We start from the raw sequence: 11,003 nt of genomic DNA on the forward strand, positions 1-11,003 counted from the left end.
AATCCTAATGTAGTATAAGATGTTTTGGTAAACTGCTATGAATTTAGGATGAGTAAAACTATTTTCCTGAGTTTAGTCCTTAATATACTCAAAAATCATGGAAAAATATAAATACATTATGAAAAATCCTCAAAATATTTTTTTGAGTATGAAACATGACCTAAAAGATGCAAAAATTATTAAATGCTCTTTTAATATCTCAGAACTTGGTTTTATGATTTATTTGAGTTAATCGTAAAGAAAATAAAAAATCATAAAAAAACAGTAACAAAATTTGATGATACCTAATATGATATGTTTATTAACTTTATGGGTCATCCACGAATTTATCCAGGATTTATGGATCTCAGAAAGTATTTTATATGATTTATTTCTCTATTTTCTTGCAATAATTATAACAATTTGAGAAAAATGAATTATTGAAACGACCCAAAAATACGACCCAAAAATTTCGTTTTTTCAATATAATCAAAACCATAATATGAGTATCATAACAAAAAAAAACATACGCGATGTATCCCAAATCATAATAAAATACTTTGCGGAAAACTGTATCATACTATATCAAATCCAAAACAACTAAAACCATCCGCAGGATAAAAGCTAAGCTGTGGTGTGTGCGATGCTATCACCCCGAGCTCTTCCCTTTGCTTGCGGAAGTACCTGAAACCAAAACTGAAACTGTAAGCTCGAAGCTTAGTGAGCTCCCCCAAACTACCACATACCATACAATAACATATAAACACATATTGGGCCTCGCCCACTGCATCGGGCCGAAGCCCGGAAACTGCATCGGACTGAAGTCCGGGACTGACTGGGACCTTGTCCCCTGCATCGGACCGAAGTCCGGAACTAACGGCATCGGACCGAAGTCCGGAACTGACTGGGACCTTGTCCCCTGCATCGGACCGAAGTCCGGAACTAACTGCATCGGACCGAAGTCCGAAACTAACTGCATCGGACCGAAGTCCGGAACTGACTGCATCGGACCAAAGTCCGGAACTAACTGCATCGGACCGAAGTCTGGAACCGACTGGGACCTTGTCCCCTGCATCGGACCGAAGTCCGGAACTGACTGACTGAACATGGCATAGCATAACACATCAACTAGCATGAACACATATACGGCATACTACATCGGGCCGTAGCCCGGAACACATAACACTTAACGCATAAAACATAGCACACAAATCCTGTTCGGGCCACGAAGACATCAAACATACTAGCTACTGCGTCGGACCTGAATCCGGAAACTACTGCTAACTAAACGGGCCGGCATTGTGGCCTTAGACCCGTTCCTACTGGAAGGAAACTCACCTCGTAAGCTGGCTGCTGAGTGTGTGGCTCGGGAAGCTAATGGCTGCTGCTCCTGAATCTCCTCGGCTACAAGTCCATAAACACACTCAATCAAATACTAAACACTGCGCTTGGGGTAAAATGACTCTTTTACCCTTGGTCAAAGTCAACTCTCTTTTGGGCTGACTCGCCGAGTTGGGCCGCCCAACTCGCCGAGTCCTACTCTCACTTCTCAGTTCTGCACGCTGCTACTCGTCGAGTGTGGCATCGACTCGACGAGTACCCACTTGATCCAAGAACTTAGACAATCTTCATCCGACTCGTCGAGCCGTATGAACAAACTCGACGAGCTGTTCTTGATCTTAAGAAGATTGCCTTGGACTCGCCGAGTTGTATGAACAACTCGCCGAGTCCCTCCATCACTGAGTCTACCCTCAACTCGCTGAGTCCACTCACTAACTCACTGGATCCACTCGACACTGATAAAAATGGAGGAATCGGGAACTCGCGACCCAACTCGCCGAGTCGTTCTTCCCGACTCGCCGAGTTGCCGCCATGCAACTGATTTTTACTTGATTTTGTTTGAATCCAACACATACAATTGATAGATCTGAGTCCAATAAGCTAATTTACCACGTAAAGTTTCCAACTTTACGTGTACAACCTCATGAATAAGGGAAATAAGGCTAAAAGATGCACAAAATGGGTAGATCTATGGTTAATATGCAAAGTAACTCCAAAAAGGCAGTAGATCTAGGCTCTACAACACCCAATCATTCAGATCTAAAGATATCTCGACTTATTAAGGCATTCATGCAAACATAAGGCTTGGAACAAGCATCAACTAGATCTTAGAAGAGCTCTAATGGAGGTTTAAAGCATATAACAAGAGGGGAAATCCGAAAATACCTCAAATAACTCAGATTTGCCCTTGGATCTTTGCACTACAACTCTTCTCCTTGCTCCTTTCTTCTTCTCCTTCTTCACACCTTCACAAAATGGCACATAAAAACACTTATAAGCTCTTAAGGATGAACTAGGGTTTTCTCACAGCTTTAGAGGGTGAAGGAGGCGAGAATGGGGGCTATAAGGTGACTTAAATAGTGGGCAACCCAGGGATTTAGGGTTTCACCAAGACGGATGGACTCGCCGAGTCAGGGATTTGGACTCGCCGAGTCCCCGGCTCACGCGTGCTCGAAGTCGCGACCCTACTCGGCGAGTCAGGCTATGAACTCGCAGAGTCCCTCTTGCAAAACTTACAACAATTACCAATGAATTAACATACCGGGAACGGGTCGTTACAATTATTTTCTGAACAATTACAGATCTTATTTTGTTTGTTGGATTCTGGGAAAAATTGTATTTGAACAGAAAAGAAGTTTTAGATATTTATTTGGGAATAAATCCTTTATGAACATATTTGAAAGCTTTCAACAACAAAACTTTGATCATCTAGCATCTAAGCTTGAAGATCTTCACATCCATGTTGGTTTGAAGACCATTCATGAGTCTGAAATGTTCAAAAGTCATTTTTGAAAGAAAACCTAGGGTGCATGTGGTGAGTTTCCACCAACACTTGTAGAAAAGTGCATTATGTTGATTTTGACTAAGGTTTTGGTCATGAGACTTCACCATCTACAACATGCATGTTATTTTTGGATGAAATATTACCACCATGTAACGTCCCGTTCCTGGTACGAATTTAAATCATTTAATTTTTCATTTTGTAAGAGCTACTCGATCAGTTAGTAGCCCTAACTCGCCGAGTAGATGTTAGTTGGGACGCGGGGTTTAAGTAAACTACTCAATGAGTTGAGAGCATGGACTAGACGCGTAGGGCCGCCAGGTGGGAACCCTAATATTTAGGGTTTGCACCCTATTTAAGCATCATATCTGGCCTCCACCCCAACCTCCATCACCTTCACATAATGCACTTAAAACCCTAACCAACCCTTGAGTTTTCTTGAGCTTTTTCTTTCCATTTGTGTGATTTGAAGCTAGAAGAAGGAAGGAAACCGTTGGTGATTCAAGAAGAGGTTGTAGATCCAGAACTTGTGTAGCATTTCAGGTCCTTTGGAGGTATAAAGCTTATAGCTTGGCTTCTTTTCGCTTAGATCTTCTTTAGGCTTGCATGTTGTCACTTTTGGAATATTTCCAAGGTCATTTCCGAGATTTGAACTCTTGGTGATGTAAGGACTTTAGATCTGGGCACTCTTGAGCTCTATAACCTCAAAGTTTCCACCTTTATTCAGCCATGGCCCTATTCCATCATGTAGACCTCCATTTTTGCTTGGGATTGATGTTTTAGCTTCATAACACATGCATGCACGTAAATACTGGCCTAAGGAGTCCAGATCTATGATTCGGAAGCGTTGAAACTGATTAGAGTCGACTGTATGGATTTGTCTTATGGGGGGGGGGGCTCGATGAGTTGTTCATGTGACTCGGTGAGTCGAGTTGTGGATCCCCAACCTTCTCTGATTTTGAGTGACCCCGTTGAATTTACGAAGTGATTCAGCTAGATGGACATGATTAAGATTAGGAAACTGAAGAAATTGGCAAGCTTGTGAAGGTACTTGATGAGTTGAATTGTTTTATCACGATACTTTACAAGATGGAACTAGACGAGTCAGTGAAGGGACTCAACAAGTTGACTCAGTTATCGCAAAACTAGATAGCAAAGAACCCGACGAGTTAGGAGATAACCGGACGAGTTGGGTTGACTGGGAGTTGACCTTAGCTTTGACTTTGACTAGAGAATTGAATTTGACTAAGGGAAAACTGGTCATTTTATCCCGAGAAAGATTATTAGATCTTGACTAAGTATTATTGTGATTTTATAGTCGGGGAGTCTTTGGAGCAGCTACCAGATATTCCTCACCGCGAGATTTTTCAGAAAGCTTTGCGAGGTGAGTTTTCTCCTGTAGGAATAGGTCTAAGGCACCAAGGCCGACCCGTTTAGATAGTAATAGTTCCAGACTACGGTTTGATGTCGGGCGAGGCCCAATGTAGATTCATATGTTTTTCCGAATCTCGATCCGATGCCGAGGCGGTCCTGAGGAATGTTTGTATGCTTGATGTCTTTGTGATTCTTGCATGTGTTTGCTATGTGTTAGGTATTACGGACATAGGTCCGATGTTGGGGCAAGCCCGAGGAATGTCTAGTTAATATGTTATGGTAGTATGATTCCGGACTCCGGTCCGATACCGGGGCAGTTCCCGAGGAATGTGAGTATGCTCCCGGATCTTGGTCCGATGTCGGGCGGGGCCCGAGAAGTTTTTACATGTTAATATTTTTTTTTATGTTATATGTTAGTTGACATATTCATATGTATGCTGAGATCTGCTCGATGTCAGGCGGGGCCCGATGCCGAGTAGGGCTCGATGCCAGGAAAGCCAATGTCGAGCTAGACTCGATTTAGCAGGGACGGGGCCCAAGATATGATTATATGTTATGTGTATGTTATGTGTTAGTTTGGGGGAGATGACTAAGCTTCGTGCTTACGGTTTTCAGTTTTGGTTTCAGGTACTTCCACTAGCAAGGGGAAGGGCTCGGGATGATCGCATGGCACACACCAAAGATTATCCTAGAATGTTTTAGACTCTGATGTGTTTACATGATTTTGATATAGTATTTGATATCATGTTTTGAGAAATACGATTTATGATTTTTCTATATGATGATGGTTGAATTATACTTTTCTTAATTGAATTAAAAACGAAATTTTTAGACTGTATTTTTGGAGTGTTACACACCATCGTCATCAAAATTGTGAGTGTGTGTGTATGTTTATGTGTTAATGATCTTATATTAGAATGGGGTAGAAGATGGAGGAAATCCAACAAAAATAGTAAAAGTTGAAGAAATAGTGAAGTAGAAATCAATTTTACCTTCAAGAACACCACAAGATGGTGAAGATTTAGAGTTCAAGGTGTGTTTTTGGATCCATTTTCTGGAGAAATTCTTGGTTGATAGAGAGAGGAAGAGAGAATAAAGAGAAAATTAAGTGGTGGTGTTGGAATAATGAGAGAGAATGAGGGAGATGGAGTGTAAGGTTTGTGTAAACTGATTAATGGTTTTGGGAACACAATTTTTGAAGGTAGCAAGATGGTGGTCGAAATCTTGGGCAAGTGAGGCTCCCTCTTTCTTGTTACTTTTATGAAAATACAAATCTTATATAAAAATATCAAACTTTTTATAAAATGTGCACCTTAACCTAGTTTTTATGCATAAAACTCTTGATTTTTGACTTATAAATCAATGGTAAATGTTCATAACTTAATTTTTATTTTCCTTGATGATATTTTACTAAATTTAATTATTATACGATAATATTATAAGGTTCATAATTATTTTTATAGAATTTTAAGGTTAAAGTTTATAAATATGAGTTTTTATGGCTTTTAGGGTTTTGGAGTTTTATACATCTTGGATATCAAAATAAATTGAATTATTGAGACTATAGATTACCTTATGGTTTTATAACTCTTTTATTGTTATAAATAATGTTTTAATTCATTTTATCGGTTTATTAGCATTCTAAGTAGTGGTTTCGAGATTTAAGTGAAATTGAGGAATCAAGTATACTAGTCCTAGTTTTCAACTTTGACCTAACCTAAAAGACTCAAACCTAATTTACACCACTAGGTCAAGTGTATGATGTGTCTAAATGATTCATTTAAAGATGTTCAAGTCAAAGAATTACCCAAATAAGGATTGTCATTATAGTTAAGTAGTTGTGGAATTCACATTCCAATGTGAAATCTAAGTACATTATCCTTCGGTTCTACTTGTTTCCTAGTTTTTAGTAGATTATAACTTAGCATCTAGTTAAAAAGTCTAGTATGTGTCGTGCACATATATGCAACTAAGTTTAATCAAATCTAGAACCGACTCGAATTTTGACGATTGTCACAGTTTCACTTAAAAGTGTCTGAATGAGAAAAAAGACTGAAGGAACCTGACGAGTTGGATGAGGGTTTCCCACTTTCTGGATTCTTCATGAACTCGGCGAGTTAGTGAGATTACTCGACGAGTTTGTTAGGGTTTTTCCGATCTTCTGGACACTACATGGAATAGATGAGTTGTTTGATAACTCGGAAGAGTTGACTAGGGTTTTCACGATCATCTGAGTTCTGAAGGAACTTGTAAGGTCTTGAAATGGATCTTACCAGTGATCAAGCAAACAAAACAATCAACAATAATAAGAATTAAGTAGAAACATAAATCAGAACAAACTTTCGCACGCTTCTATTAACAAAAAATGTCTGACACAACTCGTATACAGCGATCGTGAACTCTATGGCATCAATAACCATTAAATGACCTACAATACCTCTATATATAGTGACCTGGGCTGACTTGGGTTTACGGCCGTAAACTCATACTTTGGCCGTAAACTATAAAACAAGCTACCAAAACTGCATTCATACCAAAAAGAACCTATTACAACAAAATACTAGACCAAACCATTAATTAGACCCTTCAATCTCCCCTTGCTTTGGTGCTAGCTTGGAGTTAATTTTTGTCAATCACCATCACATCTACCTGCCCCATTGCCCCATTCCACATGCATTTATTGATGATCTCAGCAACCATGGACGTGTATTCCTTCGCGGCTTGCTCAAAAATCTCCTCAACAACTTTAATTTGATGATGGCTCAGATGATGAATGTCCCATTTCCTAAACTGGAACAAATCCCTTCGATCATACAGACGGATGCATCCATCTTTAATTTTAATAATAGCAAACAATGTAGTCCCGTCGAATACCCAATAAAGCATGGAGCTTAGGGATCCATTTGGGTAACTTTGAAGCATAGGGATTTGTTTGACCTGATTGGTTGCAGGCCACATCACCACCTGAAGTGGATGAACAGTTTTGGGATCTATGACATCAGGATAATGCTTTATGACAGACTCAGCAGTCTTCATCGAAGGAAAACCCTTTTTCACCTGGTCTTCAAGAAAATGTTTGAACTGAGTTGCTTGTTGATTATCTGAGGGGTTTGCAAAATGAGATTGGGATAGCTTAGATAGATCCACCCTGGTCCACAAATTGAAATCATGACAATCTTTGTAGACCTCCGTGTTGCCACTCTTTCTCTGCACGATCCACATGTTCAGGGTATGATGAAATCCCCAATAAATGATCCCTGACCGATCACCATACGTATCTCTAAACCGTATGACCTCAAGATCCGTAACAGTGATTGCTGGTTTATTCCCAAGTGCATTTTTGTTGGAACTCCTCTTGAACAAGAGTTTTCCCTTTTGAGCAGCTTTAGCTTGTCTATCACGAATAAATGCTGCAACATGTGGAGCATGAGTAGGCTCTTCTTCAAAACGATCTAAGACCCGTGAGGTTTGAACGGTTGGGACGACAACAGGATGAGCTTGAGTATAAAGATTGATCCTGTACTCATCTGCAGATGTTTTATATTTGGCACCCAGATATTCTTCAAGCTTCTTCTTTAAATCAGAATAACTAGAGGTCAGGAGATTAAAATGGGCTTGAAGCTTAGAGATTTGCTTTGTCTTTGTTGCCCGATCATCCTGAGGATCAGAAACTTGAATTTTCAGATTCATATTCTCGCTTAAAAGATCTTCGACTTGAATGTTGAGCTCTATATTCTTCTGGTCAAGCACATTCACTCTCTTTTGAAGCTCATCAACCACAGAGTCATCTTCTCCTGAATGACCTTCTCTAAAAGCAACTCCTTTAGATTTAGAGGAAGGTACAACAGTTTGTTCCTGGGCAAGATGTATAGCTAATCGCATAGAAGCATCATCAAGATCTACCCTAGGAGTAGAGAATCCTGGTGGAACAGAGGAGCTACCAGCTTCGATGTTGGTGCTAGGACCTCCACAGAAAGGTTCTGTTGATACGATAGCAGGAGTAGTTGTTGGCGTAATCAGCATGCCATGAGTCAAGTTAGAATCCAGAGGCCTAAACCTAGGATCACATCTTCTTCTATTAAATGGAGGATGTAAGGTCTGGTCTATTGTATGATCACCCTGAAGTGGTTCAATTGTAGGTGAGGCAACGTCAAGGGGAGGAATCCTTGATACTGTCACCAATGGAGTTGTAGAACCAACTACTTGATTTGTAGAAATGGGTGTTGAGTCGAGAACGTCTTCAGAATCCCTTATATCCGTTGCTATGAGAACAACATCACTGATATTATCAAGCAAATCTTTGTGGTTGAAATTCGACAAAAAGTTATAATTGCTTCCAAAGTTGGTTGGAATCTCATCTCTATCAAAAACTGTAAGGTCAAGGTCTTCATACTGATCAGTCTCAGTTGCATTCATGGAAGACCCTTCATTGTAGTCACTTTCGATTCGAATTGATTGCAGGTCATGCTCCTCAGCTACAGTCACATTAGGAGCAACTGTCTCTTCCCCTTCCTGATCTGATACAGTGATCACATCTCCTTACTAGATCACCCTTTCTGATGAAGTGGGCTATGTATCAGAAGATCCGTGGGACTTGGACGCCTCATTCGGCTCAGCAAATCGTCCGAATATAACCAATGGATATAGTCCTTGAAAGGTAACTTTTCCTTTGCGATTTTGTTTCATGAGCCCAATAGTGTGAGGGCCCAAGGACTTCATATCAAGTGTATCTCCTTACTTTACCATGTTAGAAAATTATTTGTTGATGAAGAGCTGAATGAATCTAGGATACATCAAAAAGGTATCTCGTGATGGCATTGATGTTGACCACAAACTCGTCCATGATAAACCTTGAAAAGTTGAAGCAAATTCCTGCAGCAATAGAAACGATAGCTCCTGTGTTTCTCAAGGATATTTCATCCACAGCAGACCTCCTGCCGTAGATGCAACTCATGAACACATGGGCTAGGAATCTCTAGTAGGGTGGCAGAAGCTTTTTCATTGTAGGAGGAGAATCGCGTTCATACCCCATCTTCTTCAAAATTTTATGAGCATCTTCAATTCCAATTTCAGTGAGAAAACTCGGTAGGTCATTGATCGACAATGTCTCTCTAATGAACTGCTCATCGATCACAACTTTGCATCCTTTAATGATTGCATCTACCGTCACCGCTCCATTATCGTCTTTTGTCATTTTGGCAGTTTGCCAGAAGTCTCTTATAATTTTCTGATAAACAATGGTGTTCATGGTGATGGCGGAGGCCAAACAACATTCTCTCAGTCCATGAATCATTGACTTGAAATCTACATGGGCCACCGGAGGATCTGCCAGTACCATTGCCAGATTGTGCATGTCTACGAACTTTAAGGCTGCCATTTGATCTACACTAAAACATACTAAGTAAGACAAGAAAGATATTTGAGCAAATAATATTTTAAATGATTTAAATTCGAGCTCAAAAATGAATTATTTTTATCCAAAAATTAAGTTTAAAGTTAACCAGGAGTTTACGGTAAATATGGGGTTTACGGTCGTAAACTCATGCCCGTAAACCCAGGGCCGCAAACAGAGCTTACAGCTCCTAGCCATAAGCTTGGACCGTAAACTCCGACGAATCTTTTTTCCGTCGATTTCAGGCTCAAGACTCGTCAAATACAAGAACCAAACACATATCTATGGACGGAATCATAGTACCTTTGAAGTGATCGGAGCAATTTCACAAAAAACAGAAAAAAAATTTGAAGAAAGAGAGAGAGAGGGAGTTTGCGGTCGGAATTCGAAAAATGAGAGGGTTTCCGGCTGTAAACTCTATATATACCTTTGACCCTTTTACCTGATGACCACACAGTGTAAGGCACAGTCTAATTTTTGAGGATTAAAATTAAAATTAAAAGTAAAAATAAAATTAATTTCCAAAATTTTAAAATTAACAATTAAATTTTGACAATTAAAAAAAAATAAAATGAAATAAAGCAAATAAAATAAACAAATTAAAAAAAATTAATTACTGAAAATAATTTTTGTGACACTAGGATCAAAGTTGTTGGACAACCCTAATCCACTTGTCAGTACCCTTATTTGCATGTCTTTGTCTGATCGATCGCTGGTATTGTAGTCCACTTAAGCACGAAACATTTGTGATAGAATTTGGACAATTTAAGAATGACACGATATTTTGAGCCCTTATTCTTAAATAAATTTCCTTGGGACCATTTAGCTGATTACAACCAGGGATATTGTTGTCCACCTAAATTAAACAGCGAGATTACAGACAATCTATATGTGTTCAGTTTTAATTGTACTAGAACATATTTCCCGCTTCCTGATATGCTCCAGCAATCAAGGACTTCCAGAATACTCCTTACACTGGGTGAGCAGACAGTTATTAAGAGAGAAGATAGATTTAGAATGGATATGCTATACACCCAGGTTGGATCTCTTCCAATCACGTAGAGGATGAAACATATGACTAACTGAAGTTTTTATAAGGATTGAGAAGAGAATGATGCATATCCTGTGTACCAGGTCGGATTGTAAGTCATGTAGAGGAGACATTATATGTCTAACAGATAGAAAGAATTGCATAGAAAGAAGATGCAGAGAGATAGAATTGCATATGTTACAGTCTAGGTCGGATCTCTCGATCACGCAGAGGAGACAACATATGACTAACACACAGAAAGAAAGAAAATAACCTTTTACAGACCTAATTTATCGGAATTCCCCAGTCATCCCATCAATACTGAAATTAAGGACATAATCCGCACATCGAGGAAAAGTTAATCCACAGTTCTAGATACGGGTTCT

This window comes from Lactuca saligna, chromosome 3, assembly GCF_052625555.1.
Source record: "Lactuca saligna cultivar CGN05327 chromosome 3, ASM5262555v1, whole genome shotgun sequence".
In the NCBI taxonomy this organism is placed as follows: domain Eukaryota; kingdom Viridiplantae; phylum Streptophyta; class Magnoliopsida; order Asterales; family Asteraceae; genus Lactuca; species Lactuca saligna.